Raw genomic sequence first — 12,283 nt, forward strand, 5'->3', positions numbered from 1 at the left:
CTGAGTTCGATCCCGATGGAAGTTGGTTTCAGGTAGCCGGCTCAAGGTTGACTCCGCCTTCCATCCTTCCGAGGTCGGTAAAACGAGTACCCAGCATTCTGGGGGTAAAGGGAAGATGACTGGGGAAGGCACTGGCAAACCACCCCGTAAACAAAATCTCCCTAGTAAATGTCGGGATGTGATGTCACCCCATGGGTCAGGAATGACCCGGTGCTTGCACAGGGGACCTTTACCTTTTTAAATCTTCCACCAATCCTGTCATTGGAGTGTCCTTGTGTGTGTGATAACTTGTTTTCTCCTCCCTGAAACGTGAATGGTTTCAAAGCTGAGAATTTGAACTTCAGGGCTTACCATTTAAAACGTGTGTGTGTGCTGTCAAGTCACTGCTGACTTACAGAGACCTCGTTGGGTTTACAGGAGACGTTTGGAGGTGGTTTGCCATTGCCTGCCTCCGGGCGGGCTGAGAAAGTTCTGAGAGAACCGTGACTGGCCCACGGTCACCCAGCAGGCTTCATGTGGAGGAGTGGGGATCAAAGCCGGTTCTCCAGATTAGAGTCCACCGCTCTTAACCACTACGCCACGCTGGCTCCTCAGCATTTCAAATAAAGAGCAGCCAATTCGGGGCTTGCATTTGCAAGTGCTGATATTCTGCTTTAAAAAAACATGCTGGTGGGGAGGACCAAAACTGTCAAGAGCTGACGTGGGCCCCCAGACAAAGATTCCCTCTGCCTCTGCTATCCAAACCTGAGCCAAGCATCTTACAGAAACCAAACAAATGACTTGCTTAGTTTCAGTGACTCTCAAGTTGAGTAGGGTCTTTGGAATGTCGCCCCCGCCTGGCAGCCTTGGGGAAGGCCAGCTCCTAGTTGACAATTAAGAAACGTTGGTATGACATTGAGTTTTGCACCAGCTCCTTGATTCCCAGCCCCCATAAGCATTGGAATTAAGATTTTATTTAAATACAAATTGAGATTTTTATTTTATTTAAAGGTTTTATTGATTTATATATAGGATACAAAAGGAAAAAGGGGAAGTGGGTAAACAGGAACGGATCCATCTGCAGATAAAACCAAAGAAAAACAACGTTAGTGTCACGACAAATCTTCCAAATTGATCAGGCAGATTACATCACATGTTAACATTTGACACTGTGATTTTGCTAAAACTTTGGTATGTTTAAGAAATGTATTATCCTAAATATCTACAGCTGAGTATTTAGTTTTCTTATTCTCTTATATCCATCTTATAGGTATACAACATTTATTACTTGATATTATTTAACTTAACCTTCTGCCTCCATGTATTCATAGAACAGCTTCCATTTATTGTTAAATTGTTCAACAGTCTCCTTGAACTGAGATTTTTTGTGGTGTTTCCTCTGATGGACAGCAGCAGTTAGTCTCCTGGAGCCAATTTTTTTTAAGGGTCTCGCACATCTAAAATCCTGCCGGATAAATTGTGGGGCGAGTTTTTTTTTTTTTTTTTTTTGAGGCCGTGGGGCTACTATTTGTTTTTGGACTCTGCCTTTGCTCTAGCATCGGATAAGGACCATATGCTGGGGTTGTCTCTCACAACCGGCTAACATGCAAAATTGTGTGCGCTATAACCATGATTTTGCACCCTGAGCTCAGCATTTGAGCTGCCCTTGCGGCAACAGGAAAAACTTGAGAACTGAGAAGAGAGCGTTCAGTGTAGTCGGAATTGGCACAGGTTTCCATTGAGTAAAGGCGTATAGCTCTCTTGTCAGGTTTTACCTTTCTTTCATGGGTCCTGCCCTCTGTCTCCCTACAACGTTCCTATACCCATCTATACTGACAGAAAAAGTCTTGTAATACCTCTCATTAGGAGAGTTTCTAGGAAGCCAGAGCAGACATTTGCCCTTCATCCAGTGAAGGACATCGGTGTTCAGGAACTGATATGTATCTGCACATTCGCCCTCCCCACCGATGACATCCTCATCTGAGCGGCGAGCACCTCCGTAGCTCAGTCGTTTCTTCATCATTAAAACGTTTGTATTCCATTTTTCTTTGTGGTTCCTAACTTCGTAGTAACACAGAACAGAGTGCAAAGTTCTGAAATAACTCGGCTAGATTCCACAGAGTGGACGTTCTTAGGCCTCCATTTTCCGCCCCTTTTGCAAGGTTGTGTCTCCTCTGCCCCCGATGCGATCCCGTCTCTCGCCTCCACTGCGCCTCGCTCCCTGTTCTCTGCCGGGGCTCAGCTTTTGCCTTTCCCCTTGGTCTCCTTCTCCCACTCCCATCTGTTCCTTCTGCCGTTCTGCCCGCTGTGGCCGCCTCCTCTCTTCAGAATGTGTCTTTGCTTCTTAAGGCCCACTCTGCTCTGGCACAGCAAATCCTGGCTGCCCATTACAAGGTATTTAGCATACAATTTACCTGTTATGGAGAGCAGACTTTATGGGTCTGCAGTTATTGGGGAGTAAACTATTACCCTTCTTATATATTGGAATAAGGTCCGCATTGGTCCATCCATCTGGGGTTTGCCCAGTTTTATCAACAGCTGTGAACAGTTCGGCCAAAAGAGGGGCCCACCAGTCTGGGAAGGTTTTAACAATTTCAAGGATGATTGCATCTGGTCCTGCTGCCTTTCTTGGTATTAACTGGGGAGCCAGCATGGCGTAGTGGTTAAGAGCGGTGGTTTGGAGCGGTGGAGTCTGATCTGGAGAACCAAGTTCGATTCCCTACTCCTCCACATGAGCGACAGAGGCTAATCTGGTGAACTGGATTTGTTTCCCCACTCCTACACACAAAGCCAGCTGGGTGACCTTGGGCCAGTCGTGCTCTCTCAGCCCCACCTACCTCACAGAGTGTCTGTTGTGGGGAGGGGAAGGTGATTGTAAGCCAGTTTGATTCTGCCTTAAGTGGTAGAGAAAGTCAGCATATAAAAACCAACTCATTCTTCTTCTACCTCCTCTGCTATAACCGGGGGCCACTCCACCACATCTTCTAATCTGATTTCTGATCATTCTGTAGTGTTCACTCTATCTTCATGGAAAACTTTAAGAAAATATTCATGCCATGTCTGTGCTGTGATGGCCACATTAGGGGGTGTTTTCCCCCTAGTGCCCTCTGTCACTAAAGCCCAGAATTTCCTAGAGTCTCGGGAGTTCGTAGCCTGAATGATCCTCTCCCACTGCATCTCCAAGAAAGCTTTTTGTTTGCTTTTATATAGTTGAGTCGCCTGGGTTTTTATGTTAAAATATTCCTCCGGGATGGTCAGAGACCATTATGTGTCCCTTCCACCTGATTCTTTGCTGTTCTGTCTCTTCCCCACTCACACGTTCATCGTTCCCTTTTCCCTCTGTAGTGTAGGCTGCAAACGGGTAAGGCTGAATTTTGAAAGCTGCCCTGGTTGAAGGGCTGTGGCTTGGTGGTAGAGTTCATTGCCCATAGAAGGCTCAGTCCCTGGCATCTGCACTGAAGGGGTCTTGGGTAACAACTGTGGGGAAAGACCTGACACCCTAGACAGGTGCTGCCAATCAGAGTAGACCGTACTGAGCTATACAGACTATGGGCATACCTCTGAGATATTGCGGGTTCGGTTCCAGGCCACCGCAAAAAATTGAATATCGCAATAAAGCGAGTCACACTTAAGAACATAAGAAAGGCCTTGCTGGATCAGACCATGGCCCATCAAATCCAGCAGTCTGTTCACACAGTGGCCAACCAGGTGCCTCTAGGAAGCCCGCAAACAAGACGACTGCGCCAGCATTATCCTGCCTGTGTTCCACAGCACCTAGTATAATAGGCATGCTCCTCTGAGACTGGAGAGAAGGAAGGTGGGATGGAGGGAAGGAAGAAAGATAAGAACAGCCCTGCTGGATCCGACCAAGCCCCATCAAGTCCAGCAGTCTGTACACACAGTGGGCAACCAGGTGCCTCTAGGAAGCCCACTAACAAGCTGACTGCAGCAGCAGCATCCTGCCTTTGTTCCACAGCACCTAATACAATAGGCATGCTCCTCTGATACTGGAGAGAATAGGTATGCATCATGACTAGTCTTCATAAGAACATAAGAAAAGCCTTGCTGGATCAGACTAAGGCCCATCAAGCCCAGCAGAGAGAATCGATATGCAGCATGACTAGTATCCATTCTAACTAATAGCCATGAATACCCCTCTCCTCCATGAATATGTCCACTCCCCTCTTAAAACCTTCCAAGCTGGCAGCCATCACCACAGCCTGGGGCAGGGAGTTCCACAATTTAACTGTGCATTGTGTGAAACTATGCGTTCTCCCCATTAGGGATTTAAAGCAGCTTACAACATCATTCGTTCCTCCTCGATTTTATCTTCCCAGCAACAACCCTGTGAGGTAGATGAGGCTGACCCAGGGTCACCCAGTAAGTTTCCATAGGATTCAAACCTGGATCTCCCTGATCCTAGTCTAACACTAAGCCACTGAGGGACCTTGGCTCAGTTTGTAGAGCATCTGCTTGACATGCAGAAGGCCTCAGGTTCAGTCACCAGCATCTCCAGTTAAAGGGACTAGGCAAGTAGGCAATGTAAAAGACCTCTGTCTGAGACCCTGGAGAGCTGCTGCCGGCCTGAGTAGACAATACTGACTTTGATGGACAAAGGGTCTGATTCAGCAAAAGGCAGCTTAATGTGTTCACCCCACCATGTGTGTGTGTTCCATCAAGTCACAGCTGACTTAGAGCCACCCTGTAGGGTTTTCAAGGCAAGATACGATGTTCAGAGGGGGGTTGCCATTGCCTGCCTCCACGCCATGACCCTGGTAGTCCTTGGAGGTACCCAGCCAAATTCTAACCAAGGCCAACCCTGCTTCCCTTCGGAGGTCTGACGAGATCTAGCTATCTAAGTCAGGCTATCCACCCCGCCACACTGACAATGAAAAGGAGGGGCTGTGGCTCAGTGGTAGAGCATCTGATTGGCATGCAGAAGGTCCCAGGTTCAATCCCCCAGCATCTCCAGTGAAAGGGACTAGGCAAGCAGGTGATGTGAAAGACCGCAACCTGAGACCCTGGAGAGCCGCTGCCGGTCTGAGTAGACAATACTGACTTTGATGGACCAAGAGTCTGATTCAGTATAAGGCAGCTTCATGTGTTAATGAAGAAAATGGAAACCTACAATGTACAAAATCAAAAAGAAAACTTAATGTCTGTTACCGGCTTCTCCTTTGTTGCAAAACCTTGTCGGGTACAGCATGTGGCTTGGTGTTATATTAATGCTTCCCACTGCAGATTTTTATCTGCTCAATTTGTGTAACTTCAGAAGGTTTTATCGGTATAGAGGTGGGATTTTTTTCCATTTGCTTGGAGGTATGTGTCAGAGCACACACAACCCCTGTCAACATACCTGAATCCCCTTCTTGAAGGTTTTTGGTCTTCTCCGTTCTGGCGAAATGAAGAACTGCCGTGAATCCGTTGTCTCCTTCAGGCAAACAATAAATGTCGGCAGCAAACTTCAAACCCCAGAAGCTTTGTGGAGCGCTTCCAGTGATCAGTGGCAACGGCAGAACCTAAACCCTTATTGGCAAAAGAGATTTTTCACCCCTGCCTCCCTTGAGCTTTAAATTATTATTGGTGGATTCTGCCGAGGCATTTCTCTGATTTTATTGCGGGAGACTATATTTTACTCTTTCTTTTTGGTTCTTACTCCCTTTCTGTGAAAGACAACAGCTTGTCCATTTGCACACAAAACCAACCAACCAAGCAGGGGGAGCTGCTGCTCTTTGCAAACTCTTCGGCTTTTTTGTTCTGGCGTTTCTAAAAAAGAATGCTTCTTATATGTCTACGTTGAGTCTGCATATGGGGAAAATCTGTTATCTCCTTTTGTTTCTCTTTGTTTTCAGAAGAGTGTTTGGTGTCTTTGACAATGACTCCCTTGCTAAACTAATTACCTCGGCTTTTTAAAAAATACATTAAAAATCAGATTAGGCCCTGCATGTTTTTCTTGTGTGATTGCAACATCAGACCTATGCAACTAGTTGGCTGCTAATGGCCCTTTCTTTAAAAAAAAAAAGTTTAAAAACCAGTAAGACGCAAAAACAGCACTCCTAATGAGGCAGCTTTATACAGGTATACTTATGGTACGTGCATACAATACACAGGTCATGGGCATAGATTCAAAGAGAGCCAAGCGTCGAGTGGTTAAGAGCAGTGGACTCAAATCTGGAGAACCGGGCTTGATTCCCCACTCCTCCACATGAAGCCGGCTGAGTGACCTTGGGCTAGTCACAGTTCTCTCTGAACTCTCTCAGCCCCACCTATCTCACAAGGTGTCTGTTGTGGGGAGAAGAAGGGCAGGAGATTGCAAGCTGGTTTGATTCTCCTTAAAAAGTAGAAACAGTTGGCATATAAAAACAGACTTTTCTTCCTCTTCTTCCTCCTCCTCCTCTTCACCTTCCTCAGCCAACTCCTTATTCTTAAACTGGATTCCTGAGGGCCTGGAGCAAACATCGAATCATAGAGTTGGAAGGGGCCATACAGGCCATCTAGTCCAACCCCCTGCTCAATGCAGGATCAGCCTAGAGCATCCCCGACAAGTGACCGTCCAACCGCTGCTTGACGGTTGCCAGAGAGTGGGAGCTACCCATATCTAAGAATTAAGCCAGGCTTAATTCAGACTTCAGATTAACTTTCCCAACATCATGTAAACCTCTGGGAAACAAACCTATAAAAGCAGATTATAGGGACTTGGCAAAACTCTGCCTTATGCCATTTTTTCTTTCATTCTGTCCCTTTCCCTGAAAGCTAGTTGGTCTGCCCACAAGTTGAATCTGCCTCAAACCCCATAGGCAGCTGCCTGCTGAGTTGCCTGTGGCTTTCTGAGGCTATCAGATCAGCAAGCTTTGGCTACCTGGCCTTAGTCAGGAAACAGTTATCCGAAACCCCGATGACAGATTTAGCTTGTGTTGTTGGGTTGTTGCAAAGCAGAAGCTAAATGTGTTTTGTTAATTCCTAAGAGGCTAAGTTGGTCTCGAGATTGAGGTGCATCAACAGAGCCATAACATCCAAGTCGCAAGATGTCATAGTTCCACTGTACACTGCTCAGGCAGCACCTGGAGTATTGTGTGCAGTTCTGGAGGCCTCACTTCAAAAAGGATATATGGGCAGAATCAAGCGGGTGCAGAGGAAAGTGAGGAGGATGATCAGGGGCCTGGAGACCAAGCCCTACGAGGGAAAGGCTGAGGGAGTTGGGAATGGCCATTTATGCATGGGATGTTTTGCCTTGGATTTGCCTCTCTCTAAATGCACAATTTCCCCATCCGAATTCTCAAAATTCTGCATGGGGGCTTATTGTCAAGTTTTGAGAATTTGGATGGGGGAAATGTGCGTCTAGAGAGCGGCAAATCCAAGGCAAAACCTCCCATGCATAAGTGGCCAATATTTTGTCTGGAGGAGATTGAGGGGGGGCATGATTGCTCTCTTTAAGTATATGAAGGGCAGTCACTTAGAGGAGGGCAGGGAGCTGTTCCTGTTGGCAGCAGAGGATAGGACACACGATAATGGGTTTAAACTGCAGGTGGAAAGGTACCAGCTGGATAGTAGGATTTTTTTTTTACAGCAATAGTGGTTCGACAGTGGAATCAGCTACCTAGGGAGGTGGTGAGCTCCCCCCCTTACTGGCAGTCTTTAACCAGAGGCTGGACAAACATTTGCCAGGGATGCTCTAGGCCAGGGGTGAGGAACCTTTTTTCTGCCAAGAGCCATTTGGATATTTATAACAGCATTCGTGGGCCATACAAAATTATCATATATATTTAGTCAAACATTTAGCCAAGAGGCAAACAAGAGACAGCTCCGAGTGTCTCCCACATAGGCGACTCACGTTTGAGCTCTCCTGTCCCCAGCTGGGCCCAAGAGATTCAGGCAGGGCAGCGTTCAGTTCAGTTCAGTTCAGTTCAGATACCTTTATTGGCATATCCAACATCCGAGTACAGTAAAAACGTAACATAACATTAAAAGAGCAAATTGCCATCACACCAACAAAAAAATTAGCCACAATTTCTATGATTTTAGGGTCCTGGTTATTAAGAAGGGTGAGAACCTTTGAACAGTTAGAAAGTCCCTCCATCTGACTCAAACTAGGATTTAAGAGTTTTAATCGTAATCTTTTATACAAGGGGCACCGAAGGAGAACATGTTGTATGGTTTCTGTCTCTTCCATAGAGCAAGGGCACAGTCTATCGGGAAGGGGGACACCAGTATAACGGCAGGGCAGCATCCTTCTGAGCTAAAGATCTGCCAGGACCCATGAAGGGCCAGACCAAATGATTTTGCGGGCCTTATACAGCCCCCGGGCCTGATGTTCCCCACCCCTGCTCTAGGCTGATCCTTCATTGAGCAGGGGGTTGGACTAGATGGCCTGTGTGGCCCCTTCCAACTCTATAGTTCTATACAAGGATGCTTTGTATTTCAAAAGCAGCTGGACAGGTTTTCTGGGGTGGAAGAATGCAAGGCCCAGTCATGCCTGTGGGGTGTGGGATCGATAAGACTCTTCCCGCCTCCATTCTGGAATGCCTAATGTATGCGCTCGGTGTGTGTGTGTGTTTAAAAAGACTTTTGCAAAAGGCAGCCCAGCTGATGACAGCATGACATGGTATTTTAAAAAGACTAATATTGGTGTGCTGCTTGTGTGTGTGTGTGCACGTGCGCATACCTTGGATGGAAGAAGCGGGAATGCCCGGCTGTTACAGTTTTCCTGCCTTCTCTAACCTTTAGATAATGCCCATATTCTAAAAATGCAAAGTGTTGGGTTCCAAAATTCCCCTGAGCTTTCCTTTTTTAATTGCAGAGGTACTGTAGGTAGGGCTGGCTTTGATTACTCTGTGATCAAGGGAATGCAGTTTCTTTGTGCTGGCGCCGCTGTTCTCTTTCCCACTGCAGAAACTCAGCTTTTTTTTTTTTGGAGCAACTGCTAAGTTTCTAGCTCTCATGGTGGCTGAGAAGCGCATGAGTGGCACCTGCTGAAGCCTCAAAAGGTAGAGATTCCAGGACAATGGGCAGGGGCTTTAGCATCCTTAAAGTCCTCTAGGCCTCTCCATGGCTAGTAACATAAAGTTTATTCAGTTTGCACAATTCAGCTTTTCTTGCTTTGGAATTTGGATTTGGGAGGGGGGCAGATGCAACAGTAAGGACACATCTCTCTCTTGGTGGTGTACAAACAGCACAGGTGTGTTCATTACCCTAATACTGTTGCACTCTGTGCAAACTAAACCCTGAATCTAAACCCTGCCTTTAAACAGTCACATCCTTTGTCTGTGTAACTTGGCATTGTTTCCTACCTATCACATTTCCTACCTATCATGCTTCCTTCAAGAAGTTCCTGTTCTCTCCTCCAGGATTCTGTTACTGCGTGGTGTAGTGGTTAAGAGTGGTGGTTTGGAGCAGTGGACTCTTATCTGAAAAGCCGGGTTTGATTCCCCACTCCTCCACATGAGCGGCGGAAGCTAATCTGGTGAATTGGATTTGTTTCACCACTCCTACACATGAAGCCATGGGCTAGTCACACTCTCTCAGCCCCACCTACCTCACAGGGTGTCTGTTGTGGCGAGGGGAAGGGATGATGATTCTAAGCTGGTTTGATTCTTCCTTAAGTGGTAAAGTCTGCATATAAAAACCAACTACTTTTCTTCCTCCTCCTCTTCTTCCTCCTCCTCCTCCTCCTCCTCTTCTTTTTCCTCCTCTTCCTCCTCCTCTTCTTCTTCCTCTTCTTCTTCCTGTTCCTCCTCCTCCTAAATTAAGATTAAGCTGAGAGTGAGTGACTGGCCCAAAGTCATCTAGTGAGCTTCAGGGCAGAATGGGGGTTTGAACCTGAGCTGCTCTGGTCCTAATTGGACACTAATTGTTACACAGCTCTGGCTCTTCTCCCTTCTGCCCGTGAGTTTTGGACCATGTTGCCAGGTAAGCCTTGGTAATGTTCTGGGTTAAGAGAGGGGAGGCAATTGAAGGGGCCCTGGCCTGGTTGGTGCAGCAGGCATTCTCCTAGATCTAGGGCAGCTGATTCATCGCTGGTCTATCAAGGGATTGACTGCTCTGAGTGGTGGCATCTCTCCAGGGTTTCGGGTAGCACCCCTTTACATCACCTTCTTCCCGATCCTTTGAACGGAAGATGCTGGGGATTGAACTTGGGACATTCTGAAGCAAAGCAGATGTTCTACCACTGAACCACACCCCCACCCTGACAGGTGATGTAAAGGGGGAAGAAGGTGATGTAAAGGGGTGCTACCCGAAACCCTGGAGAGATGCCACCACTCAGAGCTGTCAATCCCTTGATGGACCAGAGCTCTGCTTTGGCATCAGGCCACTTCATTTGTCTCTAGGGGTCCAAACGTTTTTCTGATCATTTGTCATCTTTTTATTGGTCTCTGAGTGGTGGACTCTAATCCAGAGAACCGGGTTTGATTCCCCGCTCCTCCACATGAGCGGTGGAGGCTAATCTGGTGAAGTGGATTTGTTTCCCCACTCCTACACACGAAGCCAGCTGGGTGACCTTGGGCAAGTTACAGCTCTGTTAGAGCTCTCTCAGCCCCACCTACCTCACAGGGTGTCTATTGTAGGGAGGGGAAGGGAAGGTGATTGTAAGCTGGTTTGGGTTGCCCTTAAGTGGTAGAGAAAGTTGGCATATATAAACCAGCTCTCCTTCTCCTCCTCCTCCAACACCTCCTCCTCCTCCTTCTTCCTTCTTCTTCCTCTTCCTCCTTCTTTCTTCCTTCTTCTTTTTTCCCCCTGGGTCATCAAAGCACCAAGCTCCCAGGGATCAGGGCAAATGTTCTTCCTTCTGGCTGTAAGGAAAAAGAACCTCCCCTAGAAAAATCAAGAGCTCGCAGCTCTTGGTTCGTAAGGATTCTACCCTCCATGCCAGAGGGTTCTGGGGCACAGGCATCCTTAGAAGTAAACCTTTGTAGCCCGAAAGCCGTGCCGCCCAGCCCATTGTAGGGTCTTGGTGGATGTGTTTTCCTTTTGCATTTATGGTGACAGATAATATGTGTGAGAAAAATTAATACATCGCGTAGCCGATACGGAAACAATGGCCTTTCCCCTGATAATATGCTACCGTTACTTTAGCGGCGGTTGGAAGATTTATGACTGTTTCTAAACTCATTTCTCCCCACTATTTTATCTAAATAATTCAATAACCCCTAGGATGGGATTGCGAGGGGCTTTAGTACTGGTAGCTTGCGCTATAGAAAACAAGAAGTGTCAGATATATGCTTTGGGTTCCGGGTCTAGCTTGTCCCTGGTACGTGGGCTCAAGGAGGGATAGTCTCCCAGGCAAAACCAACTGGTCAGGAAATGTGTCTGCATGTGCGAGAATCTTTCTCTCCCCCTGCCCTTTCCTTCCCACACGACATGAGGCTTGGCTCATTTGCCTAAGTCAGCTGGAGCTCATAGCTGACTTCCAAACAGAAACTTGGTGAAATGTTCTGCACTGTTACAATTGCCCCTCTCTAACAAACCAAGGCTCAGAGAACACCCAGAATGTTTTCGTCTTCTGCAATGTTGCGGGGCTTGGATCGCTTGCTTGAGCCATCTGGTTCTATTTGCAGACACCCTCCTGCAAGTGTACACAGGCTGCTTAAAAAATAATAATAATGAAGCAGTCCCCAGCTCCCCAGGTCTTGCCTGGTGTTCTGCCAGAGGTATTGGCTGACGGATGGTCCCTCTCTGTGACAGAGGAATTGGGTTTCTTCCCTTCTGGTTCTGCGATCTTCTGTTCAGGAAGAGCTGAGGCCAGCTTGCTGAGCTGTTGCCTGCGCATTTGGTAGCAGGAGAGGAATTAGGAAACAGCGAGCGCTGTATTTGTTGAACGGCTGCAGAAGACATTGCTTTTGGAACACCCGCTCTTCATTTATATGCAACTCGATATTTCATACGGTCGCGGTCCCCTGGCGGCAGCGCAAAGCCCTGGCCATCTGTTGGGCTGCTGAGCGACTTCTGGAGAACAACGTGGTGGTCTTTGCTGCTGACAGATATATCTGCATCCCCCAAGAGACCACCACAGCTGCCACGAAGTGTCTGCTTTTGTCAATGCTTTCGGGGGCTTGTTCGCACAAACGGGGGTTGCAGAGATCCTTAATAAGCTTTACCCTGTTGTGCTCACTGTGGTGTTTTTTTTTGGGGGGGGGGTTGTATGTTAGGAAAGGGGTGTTTGTAGGATTGAGGAGACAAAGAAGAAGAAGAAGAGTGTTTTTTTATATGCCGACTTTCTCTACCAGTTAAGGGAGACTCAAACCGGCTTACAATCACCTTCACTTCCCCTCCCTGTAACAGACACTCTGTGAGGTAGGTGGGGCTGAGA

The sequence above is a fragment of the Euleptes europaea genome, chromosome 18 (assembly GCF_029931775.1).
Source record: "Euleptes europaea isolate rEulEur1 chromosome 18, rEulEur1.hap1, whole genome shotgun sequence".
Lineage (NCBI taxonomy): Eukaryota > Metazoa > Chordata > Lepidosauria > Squamata > Sphaerodactylidae > Euleptes > Euleptes europaea.